The sequence below is a fragment of the Pristiophorus japonicus genome, chromosome 25 (assembly GCF_044704955.1).
Source record: "Pristiophorus japonicus isolate sPriJap1 chromosome 25, sPriJap1.hap1, whole genome shotgun sequence".
Taxonomy (NCBI): Eukaryota; Metazoa; Chordata; class Chondrichthyes; family Pristiophoridae; genus Pristiophorus; species Pristiophorus japonicus.
Genome location: NC_092001.1, coordinates 14609959 through 14624851, shown reverse-complemented (window position 1 = coordinate 14624851; position 14893 = coordinate 14609959).

The following is a 14893-nucleotide window of genomic DNA, read 5'->3' as shown; positions in this document are numbered from 1 at the left end:
AATTTCCCGACTAATAAAGATTTCCCTCAGTTCCCCCTCCTTACTAGACCCTCTGACCCCTTTTATATCCGGAAGGTTGTTTGTATCGTCTTTAGTGAATACCGAACCAAAGTACTTGTTCAATTGGTCTGCCATTTCTTTGTTCCCCGTTATGACTTCCCCTGATTCTGACTGCAGGGGACCTACGTTTGTCTTTACTAACCTTTTTTTTCTTTACATACCTATAGAAACTTTTGCAATCCACCTTAATGTTCGCTGCAAGCTTCTTCTGGTACTCCATTTTCCCTGCCCTAATCAAACCCTTTGTCCTCCTCTGCTGAGTTCTAAATTTCTCCCAGTCCCCGGGTTCGCTGCTATTTCTGGCCAATTTGTATGCCACTTCCTTGGCTTTAATACTATCCCTGATTTCCCTAGATAGCCACGGTTGAGCCACCTTCCCTTTTTTATTTTTACGCCAGACAGGAATGTACAATTGTTGTAATTCATCCATGCGGTCTCTAAATGTCTGCCATTGCCCATCCACAGTCAACGCCCTAAGTATCATTCGCCAATCTATCCTAGCCAATTCACGACTCATACCTTCAAAGTTACCCTTCTTTAAGTTCTGGACCATGGTCTCTGAATTTACTGTTTCTTTCTCCATCCTAATGCAGAATTCCACCATATTATGGTCACTTTTCCCCAAGGGGCCTCGCAAAATGAGATTACTAATTAATCCTCTCTCATTACACAACACCCAGTCTAAGATGGCCTCCCCCCTAGTTGGTTCCTCAACATACTGGTCTAGGAAACCATCCCTTATGCATTCGAGGAAATCCTCCTCCACCGTATTGCTTCCAGTTTGGCTAGCTCAAACTATGTGCATATTAAAGTCACCCATTATAACTGCTACACCTTTATTGCATGCACCACTAATTTCCTGTTTGATGCCCTCCCCAACATCCCTATTAGTGTTTGGAGGTCTGTACACAGCTCCTATTAACGTTTTTTGCCCTTTGCTGTTCTGCAGCTCTACCCATATAGATTCCACATCATCCAAGCTAATGTCTTTCCTAACTATTGCATTAATCTCCTCCTTAACCAACAATGCTACCCCACCTCCTTTTCCGTTTACTCTATCCTTCCTGAATGTCGAATACCCCTGAATGTTGAGTTCCCAGCACTGATCATCCTGGAGCCACGTCTCCATAATCCCAATCACATCATATTTATTAACATCTATTTGCACAGTTAATTCATCCACTTTATTGCGGATACTCCTTGCATTAAGACACAAAGCCTTCAGGCTTGTTTTTTTTAACACCCTTGTCCTTTTACAATTTTGCTGTACAGTGGCCCTTTTTGTTCTTTGCCTTGGGTTTCTCCGCGACCACTTTTCCTCATCTCCTTTCTGTCTTTTGCTTTTGCCTCCTTTTTGTTTCCCTCTGTCTCCCTAGGACATTGGTTCCGGTCCTGCCCAGGTGCAGACCGTCCGGTTTGTACTGATCCCACCTCCCCCAGAACCGGTCCCAATGCCCCAGGAATTTGAATCACTCCCTGCTGCACCACTGCTCAAGCCACGTATTCATCTGCGCTATCCTGCGATTCCTACTCTGACTATCACGTGGCACTGGTAGCAATCCCGAGATTACTACTTTTGAGGTCCTACTTTTTAATTTAGCTCCTAGCTCCTTAAATTCGTTTCGTAGGACCTCATCCCTATTTTTACCTATGTCGTTGGTACCAATGTGCACCACGATAACTGGCTGTTCTCCCTCCCATTTCAGAATGTCCTGCACCCGCTCCGAGACATCCTTGACCCTTGCACCAAGGAGGCAACATACCATCCTGGAGTCTCGGTCGCGGCCGCAGAAACGCCTATCTATTCCCCTCACCATTGAATCCCCGATCACTATTGCTCTCCCACACTTTTTCCTGCCCTCCTGTGCAACAGAGCCAGCATTGTGCCATGAACTTTGCTGCTGCTGCCCTCCCCTGATGAGTCATCCCCCTCAACAGTACTCAAAGCAGTGTATCTGTTTTGCAGGGGGATGACCGCAGGAGACCCCTGCACTACCTTCGTTGCACTACTCTTCCTGCTGGTCTTCCATTCCCTCGCTGGCTGTGGACCCTTTCCCTGCGGTAAGACCAATTCGCTACACGTGATACTCACGTCATTCTCAGCATCGTGGATGCTCCAAAGTGAATCCACCCTCAGCTCCAACTCCGCAACGCGGCCAGTCAGGAGCTGGAGGTGGACACACTTCCCGCACACGTAGTCGTCAGGGACACCGAAAGTGTCCCTGAGTTCCCACATGGTGCAGGAGGAGCATAACACCCGAACGAGCTCTCCTGCCATGAATTAACACTTAGATACCCTTAAATTGGCAACAACAATGTTAAAAGTTACTGACTAATATAAGAAGAAAAAGAAAAACTTCTCACCAATCACCAGCCAATCAGTTACCCCCTAGGCTGTGACGTCACCTTTGTTTCTTGCTGTGCCTACTCCCTGTCGCTGCACCGGCACGACTCTCGCCGATCTCGGACTCGCGCTGCTCCGAGCTCCCGCCTCCTCGACTGACTGCTCGACTCCCGCTGACCTTTATCGGCCTCTCGCCGAACCCGGACTCGCGCTGCTCCGAGCTCCCGACTCCTAGACAGACTGCTCGAACTGCTCGACTCCCGCTGGCCTTTATAGGCCTCTCGCCGACCCCGGACTCGCGCTGCTCCAAGTTCCCGCCTCCTCGACTGACTGCCTTGCGCTTATGTCGCCAGAGAAAGCACGCGCTCCATCCTCTGGTTGGTGCTGTTTAAAGGGAAAAACAGCCGGGTCAGTGAGAGGTCAGAGTTAGTGCAATGTATTAAGGTAGCACAATTTGTAGCTCTTGCCTAATTGTTGCTCGTTAGTTCTTTTGCTTAAAAATTTCCCACCCATTTTCATCGCATCCTTTGGTCGGTGATGGCGAGATGCTGATTCCCGGGATGGCGGGACTGACCTATCAAGAAAGACTGGATCAACTGGGCTTGTATTCGCTGAAGTTCAGAAGAATGAGAGGGGACCTCATAGAAACGTTTAAAATTCGGACGGGGCTAGACAGCTGAGATGCAGGAAGATTGTTCCCAATGTTGGGGAAGTCCAGAACCAGAGGTCACAGTCTCAGGATAAGGGGTAAGCCATTTAGGACCGAGATGCGGAGTAATTCTTCATCCAGAGAATGGTGAACCTGTGGAATTCTCTACCACAGATAGGTGTTGAGGCCAATTCACTAAATATATTCAAAAAGGAGTTAGATGAGGTCCTTACTACGAGGGGGATCAAGGGGTATGGCGAGAAAGCAGGAATGGGGTACTGAAGTTGAATGTTCAGCCATGAACTCATTGAATTGCGGTGCAGGCTAGAAGTGCCGAATGGCCTACTCCTGCACCTATTTTCTATGTTTCTATGCTGGCAGTTCACTTTTAACTGCTGAAACGATTCCGGAGGCTCCGCCGCCTTCTGCAGTTTGAGAATATGGCCAATGTGGAGCGAGGCATGAGGAGCAAGTGTAGAGGTCTTAACAGGATGACTTACACCCTGCCTACACCCTGGATCAGCGGGAGAAATTCTCCTCCATTAATATTTCGGTGAATCAGTCTATAAGAAGGCTTAGCTTCAGCAAGGGGTAGTGCCACCTCCTGCAGGCCGAACTCCCGCCTCACATCAGGGCCAGGAATCTGTTATCCATGGCAATAAAAGTGACAGTAGCGCTAAGCTTCTATGATAACAAGTCCTTCCAGGCTACAGCAGAGGATATCGCATCAGTCTCCCAATTTGTTGTTCACTGCTGCATCGGGAAGTTAATACTAGGGGGCTCAAGGGTTATGGCGAGAAAGCAGGAATGGGGTACTGAAGTTGAATGTTCAGCAATGAACTCATTGAATTGCGGTGCAGGCTAGAAGTGCCGAATGGCCTACTCCTGCACCTAATTTCTATGTTTCTATGTTTCTATGTTTCATCTGCTCTTTACCGCAGGAGATTGCAGTACATCAACAGTGACACAGAGAATTCAGATGTCCGAGAATGCTGCTTTCGAGCAGCTATGGACCTGCACCACTGCAGAATGGTCGGCCCGGCTGCGGACTGCATCACCGCTCCTTGGTCGGCACCCGTCGCGCATAGCTAGGGTTCAGACAGCAGCAGCAGTATTGGCGAAGCGGCAGTTGTGGGAGCCCGAGTGCGGTCTCCCTCAAAGTCGACAGCCCCTTCCATTTCCACCAACAAACCGCGACTCTCCAGGGTTTGAAGCTCAGCATCCAGAGTAAAGAGCTCGAGTACAAATTGCTTCAGCCACATGAGATCTGCGTTGGATTGCTGGGGAACCAGAGGCGATGGCAGCAGTCAGTGCTTGCGTCGTATCAATATGAGTCTACATGAGAGCAGACTGAGTATTGGTGACACCAAGTGTTGACGCCATGACAGCTCGAAAGGCTTGTGTTGCTTTGGCCTGTGCTTCATTTTCTGCTGCAGCAGCCATGGCACGCGCCATGAGGTCGGGAAACCCACGATCGCTCATCGAATTCAACATTCGTTGGCAAGTGCTAAGTTTTGGGTTGATGTCTGTGAGAGGCACGCCAATGCTTCTGGTGGACTCCTCCCAACTCAGAGCAAGTGCATCCAAGCTCTCGAGCACCAATGCGCCCACACGCTCGCTGTGTATCCGCAATGTTTGTCTGGCCACAGCCCACACGTCGGGGTTCTCATCTGTGTCCTGTTGAGCAGCAGTGAGGCGCGCACTCAAAATTGGAGATTCCCTTCGCCTGTCGCGATTCTGCATTGCGATGGGCCCCGGAGCTTCGCGCAAATAAGACCCTTCAAATATGGCCTCCTCCACCCACGTGCGGTCCCCACTGCCAGAGGCCACTAGCTCCTCTGTGACTGGCTCAGAAGTACCATTCCCCTCGCACGCCTCAGCCGAACTAGAAAGCTCACGGACAGGCTCCGCGCTTCCAGGCTCATCAACTGAAAGCACAAAGCCAGAAAAGTGTGGTATTGCGCAGGGGAGGGGGCAGGACGGCAGCCAAGCGTTGATAGACGAAAGTTACTTGGAAAGTGGGAACGGATTGTCCTGCCAGGGGTAAGTGAGGTGATGAACGATGAAACGGAAATTAGCATACTTTCACTCTCGCCAAGGCACTTGGTTCTCCCATGTCAACCACTCCCACTTGAGTGCAGATGAAGGATTTTGTGCCAGCAACTCCGTGCCCGACAGCCAGCCCACATCTGTTTCTGGCAATTACGCGCCAGCTTCGCTTGCAAAAAGAATCAGAAGGGTTGAGTGAATGTTGAGCTATCTGTTTTGGATATGGGCGTCGCTTCGTTGAATATATGTATCGCTATGGAAGGATGGCAGATATGCATAAGGCTGTCAATTACTGCGCACAGTTGCTTTGTTAGTGCTGGGATTTGGCGGCAAAGAGCGAAAAGTACATATACTGCAAACGCCGTGTGTGCATATAAACATTAAAATCCTACTAAGAGGGGGCGGTGAGGCTGATTTGAAAGCAGGCAGAAGGTATGGCTGTGGTAATAAATTATTCCTTTGCATCTGCTTTCACCAAGGAAGAAAGATGTTCTCATACACATATTGAAAGGGCAGGTAGTGCAGACATTAAACTGTGTGAGACAGTGAGGTACAAATGGTGCCATGGTAAGTCTGATGAAAAAGGTGCTAATTCTCATTACCCGAGTGAGGTTTTGAATTTCGTTCGTCAATGTTTCGAAGTTCGAGGCATCGTGCTCCTTACTGATGCTGGATGCCACTTCCCATCACATTCGCCTGAAATGATTCGGTGCTAGCCTCATACCAGTGCTGGAGTGGATAATGTCCCTCACCTCTCCACCGCCTCCTGGGTGGCCAGGGAAAAACGATGGATACGCGGTCTTGCTTTTGCAGCTGCCACGTTGGCCTGTGTCTCACTCCACAATCTGCAATCATGGAAATGGGACAGTGCATTATCATTTAACATGGCCATTAAGAAGCGGTTGTCGCCATTATGTCTGATGAGGTTCTCCTCATCCCCATTAGCTCTGTGAAGTTGGCACCATGCTTTTCGTCGTTAGCGCCCAAAGAGAAGTGTGCACTGCTTCATTAAGCACTCCTCTTGCCTATTGGCGTGCTGATAGTGATACTGTTTTCGCCGGCACGAATTAACACCAGACAATAAATTAAAGACCAGGCGCTGTTACTGCATCAAAATGGGCGATAACGATTTTTTGTCAATTGTTTTGAAATTCCTGTCAGGCGTCTATTGCCCCTGCATACTGGTCCCCTCTCAATCAGTCGGGGTCTTTCCTCTATGGCACGGCTTCCGGGAGTTTCAACGGCCATGGACGGTCTCAATCTGCCTTCTGACAAGACAGCGATTAGAATCAGGTAATAAGCGGTTAGAGAAAGGATAAAAGATATCCAGCAAACCGCAGCGCTTGGTGTCATTACAAAACTTCGCTCACCATCAGCCCTTGAATAATTAACTTACCGGTAATGTTCACATTGTTGAATTCATCAAGTACTGGACCAGTTCGATCGATGTTTGGATTCGAGGTGAATCAAGTGATTGTCTGATCGCATGGGAAAGTGGAGTTATGGTTGAAGCTCAGCCATGATATTATTGAATGGAGGAGTAGTCTCCTGGGGCCGTGTGGTCTACTTCTAATCCTAATTCCAATATCACAGTAGGTTACTACACAAGGTTAAGACTCATGGAATTGGATGTAGTGTAACATTATAGATTGAGGATTGGTTCAGTGATTGACACCACAGAGAAACAATAAACGGGTCATTTTCGAGATTGTTGCGTGCTACTGTTGGAGTGCCTTTAAGTACAGCGCATTGGCCTCAGCAATTTATAATCTATGTCAATTACGTTAATGAGGGTATGGAGTGTAATATATTCAAGTTTACTGATGATACAAAGAAAAGCCGGTAAATAAGCTGTGAGAACGATGCAAAGGGGAAGCAGATTGATATACACAGGTTAACTGTAAGGGCGAGAAGCTGACTGATGAAGGATAGTCAATACATAGAGACACATTTATAAGAAGAAATAGAAAAATCGAATATTTTTCAAATGGTGAGAGACTAGTACATGATTTTATTCAGCTGGATTTAGCTGTCCTTTTACACGCATCACAGAAATGTAACATGCAGGTACAGCAAGCAATTAGCAAGGCAAATGCCATTTTCGCTTTGATTGAAAGCGGGTTGAGGAAGGAGGAGTTGTTGCAATTATATAATGCTTTTGTGAGACCACACCTGGTACACTGGTACAATTTTGTTCTCCTTTTCTTAGGAAGAATATACTTGCTTTAACGCAGTTTCAAAGTAAGTTGAAAACATTGATTCCTGGCGTGAAAGAATGTTCTATGAAGAGAGATTTTGCACAATGGGCCAAAATTCTCTGGAGTTTAGAAGAGTAAGACGTGAGTTCATTGAACCGCATAACATTCTTATAGGACAGACCAGGCTAGATGTTAAGAGGTTGTTGCCCTTAGCTCGACTGCCTAGAACTAAAGATCACAATCACAGGTAAAGGGGTGGCCATTTAAGACTGATATAAGGAGTCACTCAGAAGATTGTGAAAGTGTGCAATTCTGTAAACTGGAGGATGTGGATGGTCAGTCGATTAGTAATTTAAAACAGAGTACGATAGTATTTTGAGAATAAAGGGAATTAAACGATATGGGGATAGATCATGAAACTAGAGCAAGATCGAGGGGCCGAATGGTCAATAACAACCATGATTGTATTGAATGGTGGAGCTGGCTCGAGGGGTCGAATGGACAAGATCATCCATGAACTTATTGAATGGCTTAGCAGGCTCGAGGTTCCGAGCTGCAAAGATCAGCCATGAGCTTATTGAACAGAACAGCAGGCTAGAAGGCCCGCATGGCCACTGCTAATCCTTTTCTTATGTTCTTATTCGAGGAAAATATTTATCTCTATATTCCTTTTGACATTTTAAGCACATCGTTCAAATCACCCCTAAAACTCCCATAGTCATTGAAAAATAACATTTTTTTAGGGATATGCTATGTAAACTGCCCCCGCAATATAACCCACGAAGGCCCGGTAACATTCTGGTGAATCATTGGTACAGCTGCCCTGATGGCGGTGTGCAAATCTGAACTAGTTCTCCATTCGGCAAAGACCAAGATTGAGACAAGAGCCGGGGAGTGGAATGGAGATGGTGGCAATGATTCAAAGGTTATGTCGTGGAATGAGGACGATAGTTCAATGCTTCCCAAAGTATAACTGGATTAAATTGCGGCTCATCGAAGGCACAGTTTCGGAAAAAAGAGACTGATAACACAGGCAGTGCAGCTGGGGATAAATCAGAAGGGTTCAGGCTGAAATGGGCAAATTCCAAAGTGACTCTAATCATGCTGGATATCCGTAACTGCGTTGAACTCGACGTCTCCTCATGGAAAGTGACCATGTTGAAATGGACCTCCCGGCGATATATATAGCCATGCTCAACTGGACCTCCCCAGACTGCAGGTAACCGATGAACGAATCCTGACCACGCTGAAGGCAACCATGCTGAAATGGACCTATGCACACTGAGTATAACCGTGCTGAACGAGACCTGACCCACCGAATGCAACCATACTGAACAGGACGTGTGCACACTGATTGTCACCGTGCTTAACGGACCTACACATGTTGTGTGTTACCGGCTGAACTTGACCTGACCAAACTGAACCCAACCTTGCTCACCTGGACCTGTCCACACTGAGTGTAATAGTGCAGTCCACACTGAATACTCAGACTCCTGGGTGAATGTGGGAGTATAAACCAGGTTGTATCTGGAGCAAGTTCCTTTGACAAATGCTTACCCGGACACACGCTGGATAATGACAGGAACGGGACCCTAGTTGCTTTTTTCGTCAGCAAGCCCAGAGTTTCTCTGGTCAGTTAGACGTTCTGTTGAAACCTATTAACTCAGCATAATGGATTTAAACCCACGAATTACTCTTGTATAGGTTTCAATCTCACGATGGCAACCGCGTATTTAGATCTTTATTATATTTTTGAAGAACTGTCATGCTGTAATCTGTGCGTATTTCACTTTATTCATGTATCAGAGCTGTTTGAAGACATTCATTCCATCAAAACATAAAGACGATCCTGGAAGCAGCTGCACTAATCTGTTTGTTTCAATTAGTGTAATTAATATAACGTTCAGGCCATGTGATGATGTCCCTGGAGCCTATACTCACGTATAAATGAGACAATCTGTGATTGTGGTGCAGAGCGTGCTCAGAGCTTCTGATAGAAATGCACGGGTCACCAAAGGTCTGGCGCTTGCCGTTTACTATTCCGTCATTGCAGCTATCGGTGCCCCAGTAAAGTGTTTCAGTTATTTATTAGTTCTATGTATCACTGCTCCTATTATCCGGCAATGCTTCTCCCCTTTCATTGTTCATTTCTGACGTTGTAAAGTCTATTTTAACCACTTAACAGAATCATTTGTTCCCTAACGGAATCACTACGTAATTTGAGTGTCTGATTCTTCATTATTTTTCGTTTTAATGTGTTTTCCAGAAAGCCGCTTCTTCAGCTGTATCACTTATTTAGCTCAGAGTGAAGTTTTATTGAAATTGAACAGTATATATCATTTCACTCTAACTGGTAACATAATCTTATAATTGTGTACATATATTTCCTATTGTGTGATTGGTATGTCACTGTGAATTGTATAATCGCACCAGTATGACTGTGTTCTTTTATTTACTATTGCGTTATTGTTATTGCTCTGAGTGGTATCACACCATTATAATCGTGTGCATATATCTCCACTTGTGTTATTGGTAATTCTTCTTTTTTAGGCAATCTGTCGGAGTCAAGTATGCTTTAATATGTATTCCATTATGAGTGCTTTTATCACACTCGTCCAACTGTACATATATTTCTAATGGTGTTATTAGTATTTCACTGTACGTGGAATTATCACACTATTATAACAGTGACCATATATTTCCTATTGTGTTGTTGGTATTTCACTGTGAGTGTTATTATCACGCATTTATATCCGTACCATATTTTTGCTGGTATTTCTTGCAATTAACTATATTGTATTCGATGGTCATGATGCGGTCTTCCTTACAATTAGGGAGATCAAACACCTTCGTTCACTCGCAAGCTTGATCCTGAGCTTCTGCTCATCTGTCAATTTGATTCCCCAACCCACTCCCACCGTGAACTCTGTGTCCTCGGCCGCGTGATCTCTCTATCCTCAGCCTCGTGCCCTGTTCTAACGAAGCTCAAAGGAAACTCTAGGAACAGCACATCGTCTTTCAATTAGGTAATTTACAACCTTCCGGACTCAACATTGAGTTCAACAATTTTAGAATATAACCATTATTTTTTCGGACACAGGTAATAATTCTACTGTGGCCATCTACACCTCCGTTAGACCCATCTTTTGTTTTTTTTTCTTGTCGCATTAGCACCTCTTTTTTCTTGCACCATCATCCTTTTTGTCATTTAACCACTTCTGCCATCTACCCATTCATTGACCATCCCATTTTTTTCTCCTCCTCTCGGCGCAATTCCCTGTTTCTGCAATTGCATATCTATCGTTATCCAATTCTCAGAGGCGCCATCGACCTCACATGTTAATTGTTTCTCTTTCCACAGATGCTGCCTGACCTGCAGATTTTTCCAGCATTTGCTCTTTTTATTTCAGATTTCCAGCATCGGAAGTATTTTGCTTTTGTACATATATTTCCTACTATGTTATTGTTGCTGTACTGAGAGGCATATAATGAACAGGAACAACCTACTCCTTTAAAGGGGTAAAATCCTGCAGAGGAGCGTTATGCAACACATTTTTACAACTAGCCACATGGAGAGATATCAAGTCACCAGAAGATTGGCAAATATATAATTATTGAGGAGCTTCTTAAAGGAGCAGGTGGATGCCAAGATCTTGGAGCGATGCAGTGCTGAAGGAAGTTTCTGAGATTGGAAGGATTGAAGCTGTGGAGCGTTGCTGGACCAGGACCTAATGTAGGTCAGCGAGAACAGGCGTGATGGTTGAAAGGAACTTAGTGTGAGTTAGGATATGGGCGGCAGAGATTTGAATGAGCTGAAGTTCATGGAGTGTGTAAATTGGGAAACCGGCCAAGAGAGTGTTGGAATAGTCAGGTCTCGAGATAATAAACGCATGAATGAGGGTTTCAACAGCTGTATACCCGAGACAGGACGGAGGTGGGCGATGGTACCGAGGTAGAAATAGAGAGTCTTGGTGATGGAGCGGACATATGATTGGAAAATCAAAGCAGGTTCAGATAGGACACCAGGTTTGCGAACAGTCTGGTCGGCCTCAGATAGTTGCCAGGCAGAGGGAAGGGCGTTTTCGGTCACCCGCAGCACATAATCCGTTTTAAATGTATTTTGCCTATGTTTTTATTGCATCTTCTTGATACCCGGTCAAATATCTTCTGTAATGCGTTACTGAGATAATATTTGTCTTTTCTATTTTCTCCGATTTTATTTTCTCCAATATGATTCGTTCTATTATTATACATTCCAATATCATTGGCAGCTCTCATTTTTAAACCGGATGACTATTAAATCAGGATCACGTGTCAAAGTTGTAAATTTCACATATAATCCTGTCAAACGGATGAATTTGCTCGGAGTCGGACCAGTAAATATCCTGTATCATTCTCTCACATACATTCACTCTCTCTCCCCCTCCCGCTCCCTTACAGCTAACTTAGCAGTGATTGTATTCCTGTCTCGAGGAAGGTGCGGTCTCTCCAGATATATCACTCGGTATCTGATATCTATAGCGGTGGCGGATCTCCTGGTCATTATCACTGTTGTGATATTAAACCTGATGGCTGTTTTTTATTTCTTGTACAGTTGCATATCCATCACTTCAGTCGTCATGTCCGTTCTGCGCTACTTTATGCAGCCATAGACAGTTCTGACTCGCTAACGATCGATTTTACCTTTGATTGATTATGTGGCGATTTCTTGCCAGAAGCTGAAAACAAAATATTGCACTGAACAAACAGCGGCAGTGGTTATAGGAACTATCAGTGCCCTGAGCACCTTACAAAATACCGTAGTGTATTTAATATACGAACATTTGCACATAAGTAACAACATACTCTGGTTCTGCAGCGTTACATTGATATTTTATAGCTCACCTGCGTGGGCTGCATATGACTGGATTCACCGCATTTTAACTCCATGGCTCCCGTTCATTCAGATTTTGCTGCTCAATGCTCTGACTATCAGACGCATTCTAGTGGTCATTAGGATTCCAAGGAGACTCCGGGCCCACAGCATTGAAGAGAACCAGAGAGACCCAGAGATGGAAAACCGGAGAAAGTCCATCGTCTTACTCTTCTGTATGTCGGGCAGTTTCATCCTGTTATATTTATTGTTTCTGATAACTTTCCTTTATGTTCGGAATGCGAAAGTTAGTTATTACTCAATTCCAATTTCAAGGAATCAAATTTTATTCTGGAGGAAAGCGGTGTTATGCTTCAGTTTTTCAGTTCCTTTATCAACCCATTTATTTATGTCCGGACCCGGAGTAAATTCAGGGTGGAGTTATTGAATGAGGTAAAATACCCGCTGAGTCTGGGTGTTAAATTATTTCAATGATGAAAATAGTAAAAGCCAGCATTAATTTTACTTTATATTCCGTGCTGTGCTCTTCTTGCCCATGTCAGACACGGTCACCCCTCCCAGATACATATCACGCACTCTAATATCCGTACTCAATGTAAATTTAATAGTGTATCAGTGAAACTGCATCAGCACACAATTCAATGTTGTAACCTGTTCTCATTTAGTTTCCATTTCTCATGCTGCTGCATAATGTGGTCTGTGAAATTACCACCAGCCCCAGGGACATAGGATATCTTTATACTCATGTGGGAGACTGCGAGTCCAACCTCTAACTTGTGATTGGAAATCAAGTTTAACTGTTTAATGAAGGAGCCCAATATCCACCTGGAAATGGTTTAGATACTGTGTGCCCATATTCTGAAATGGGAGCCCGCACTTTCCACACAGAGTGTTCACAATTACTGGGCAATGGGAGACAGCACTGTCCCCACATATTCTTTTCACTCACTGGGCAATGGGAGACAGTACTCTCCCCAACATTGTTGTCAGTCACTGGGCAATGACTGCACTTTCCCCACACATTGTTCACCGATCACTGGGTGATGGGAGCACGCACCGTGCCCACACTTTGTTCCCACTCACTGGGTGATGGGAGCCCGTACTATCCCCACACATTGTTCCCCATTCACTGGGCAATGGGAGCCCGCCCTGTCCCCACACGTTGTTCCGCACTCACTGGGCAATGGGAGCCCGCACTCTCCCCACACATTGTTCCCACTCACTAGGCACCGCGAGCCCACACTCTCCCCACACATTGTTCCCACTCACTGGGCAATGGGAGCCCGCACTGTCCCCACACATTGTTCCCACTCACTGGGCAACGGGAGTCCGCACTGGCCCCACACATTGTTCCCAATCACTGGGCAATGGGGTCCAGCACTGTTCACACACTTTGTTCACACTCACTGGGCAATGGGAGCCCGCACTGTTCCCAAACATTGTTCACACTCACTGGGCAATGGGAGCCCGCATTGTCCCCACACATTGTTCACACTCACTGGGCAATGGGAGCCCGCACTGTCCCCACACATTGTTCCCACTCACTGGGCAATGGGAGCCCGCACTGTCCCCTCACATTGTTCACACTCACTGGGCAATGGGAGCCCGCACTGTATCCAAATATATTGTTCGCACTCACTGGGCAATGAGTGCACTGTCCCCGCACGTTATTCTCACTCACTGGGCAATTACCGCACTGTCCCCACTCATTGTTCACAATCACTGGGCAATGACCGCCCTGTCCCCACACATTGTCCACACTCACTGGTCAATTACATCGCTGTCCACAAACATTGTTCACACTCCCTGGGTAATGACCGCACTGTCCCCAAATATTGTTCTCACTCACTGGGCAATGCCGCACTCTCCCCATACATTTGTTCCAGTCACTAGGCAATGGGAGCCCGCACTGTCCCCACACATTCTTCACACTCACTCGGCAATGAGAGGCCGCTATGTCCCGACACATTGTTCACACTCACTGGGCAATGGGAGCCCGCACTGTTTCCAAACATATTGTTCCCACTCACTGGGCAATGCGAGCCTGCACTGCCCACACATATTGTTCACTCTCACTGGGCAATGGGAGCCCGCTCTATCGCCACACATTGTTCCCCACTCCATGGGCAATGACCGCACTGTCCCCACACATTGTGCACAATCACTAGGCAATAACCGCACTGTCCACACACATTGTTCACACTCACTGGACAATGACCGCACTGTCCGCACATATTGTTACGCACTCACTGGGCAATGGGAGCCCACACTGTCCTAAAACATTGTTCACCCAATTACTGGACAATTATTGCACTGTCCCCACACATTGTTTCCCACTCACTGTTAATGACCGCACTGTCCCCAAACATTGTTCTCACTCACTGGGCATTGATCGCACTGTCCCAACACATTGTTCCCGCATACTGGAAAGTGGGAGCCCGCACTGTCCACAAACATTGTTCCCCATTCACTGGGCAATGACCGCACTGTCCTCACACATTGTTCACACACACTGGGCAACGGGAGCCAGCACTGTCCCCACATATTGTTCACACTCACTGGGCAATGACCGCATTGTCCTCACACATTGTTCACACTCACTGGGCAATGGGAGCGCTTACTCTCCCTATATATTGTTCACATTCACTGGGCAATGGGAGCCCGCACTGTCCCCACATATTGTTCACACTCACTGGGCAATGACCGCTCTAACCCCAAAC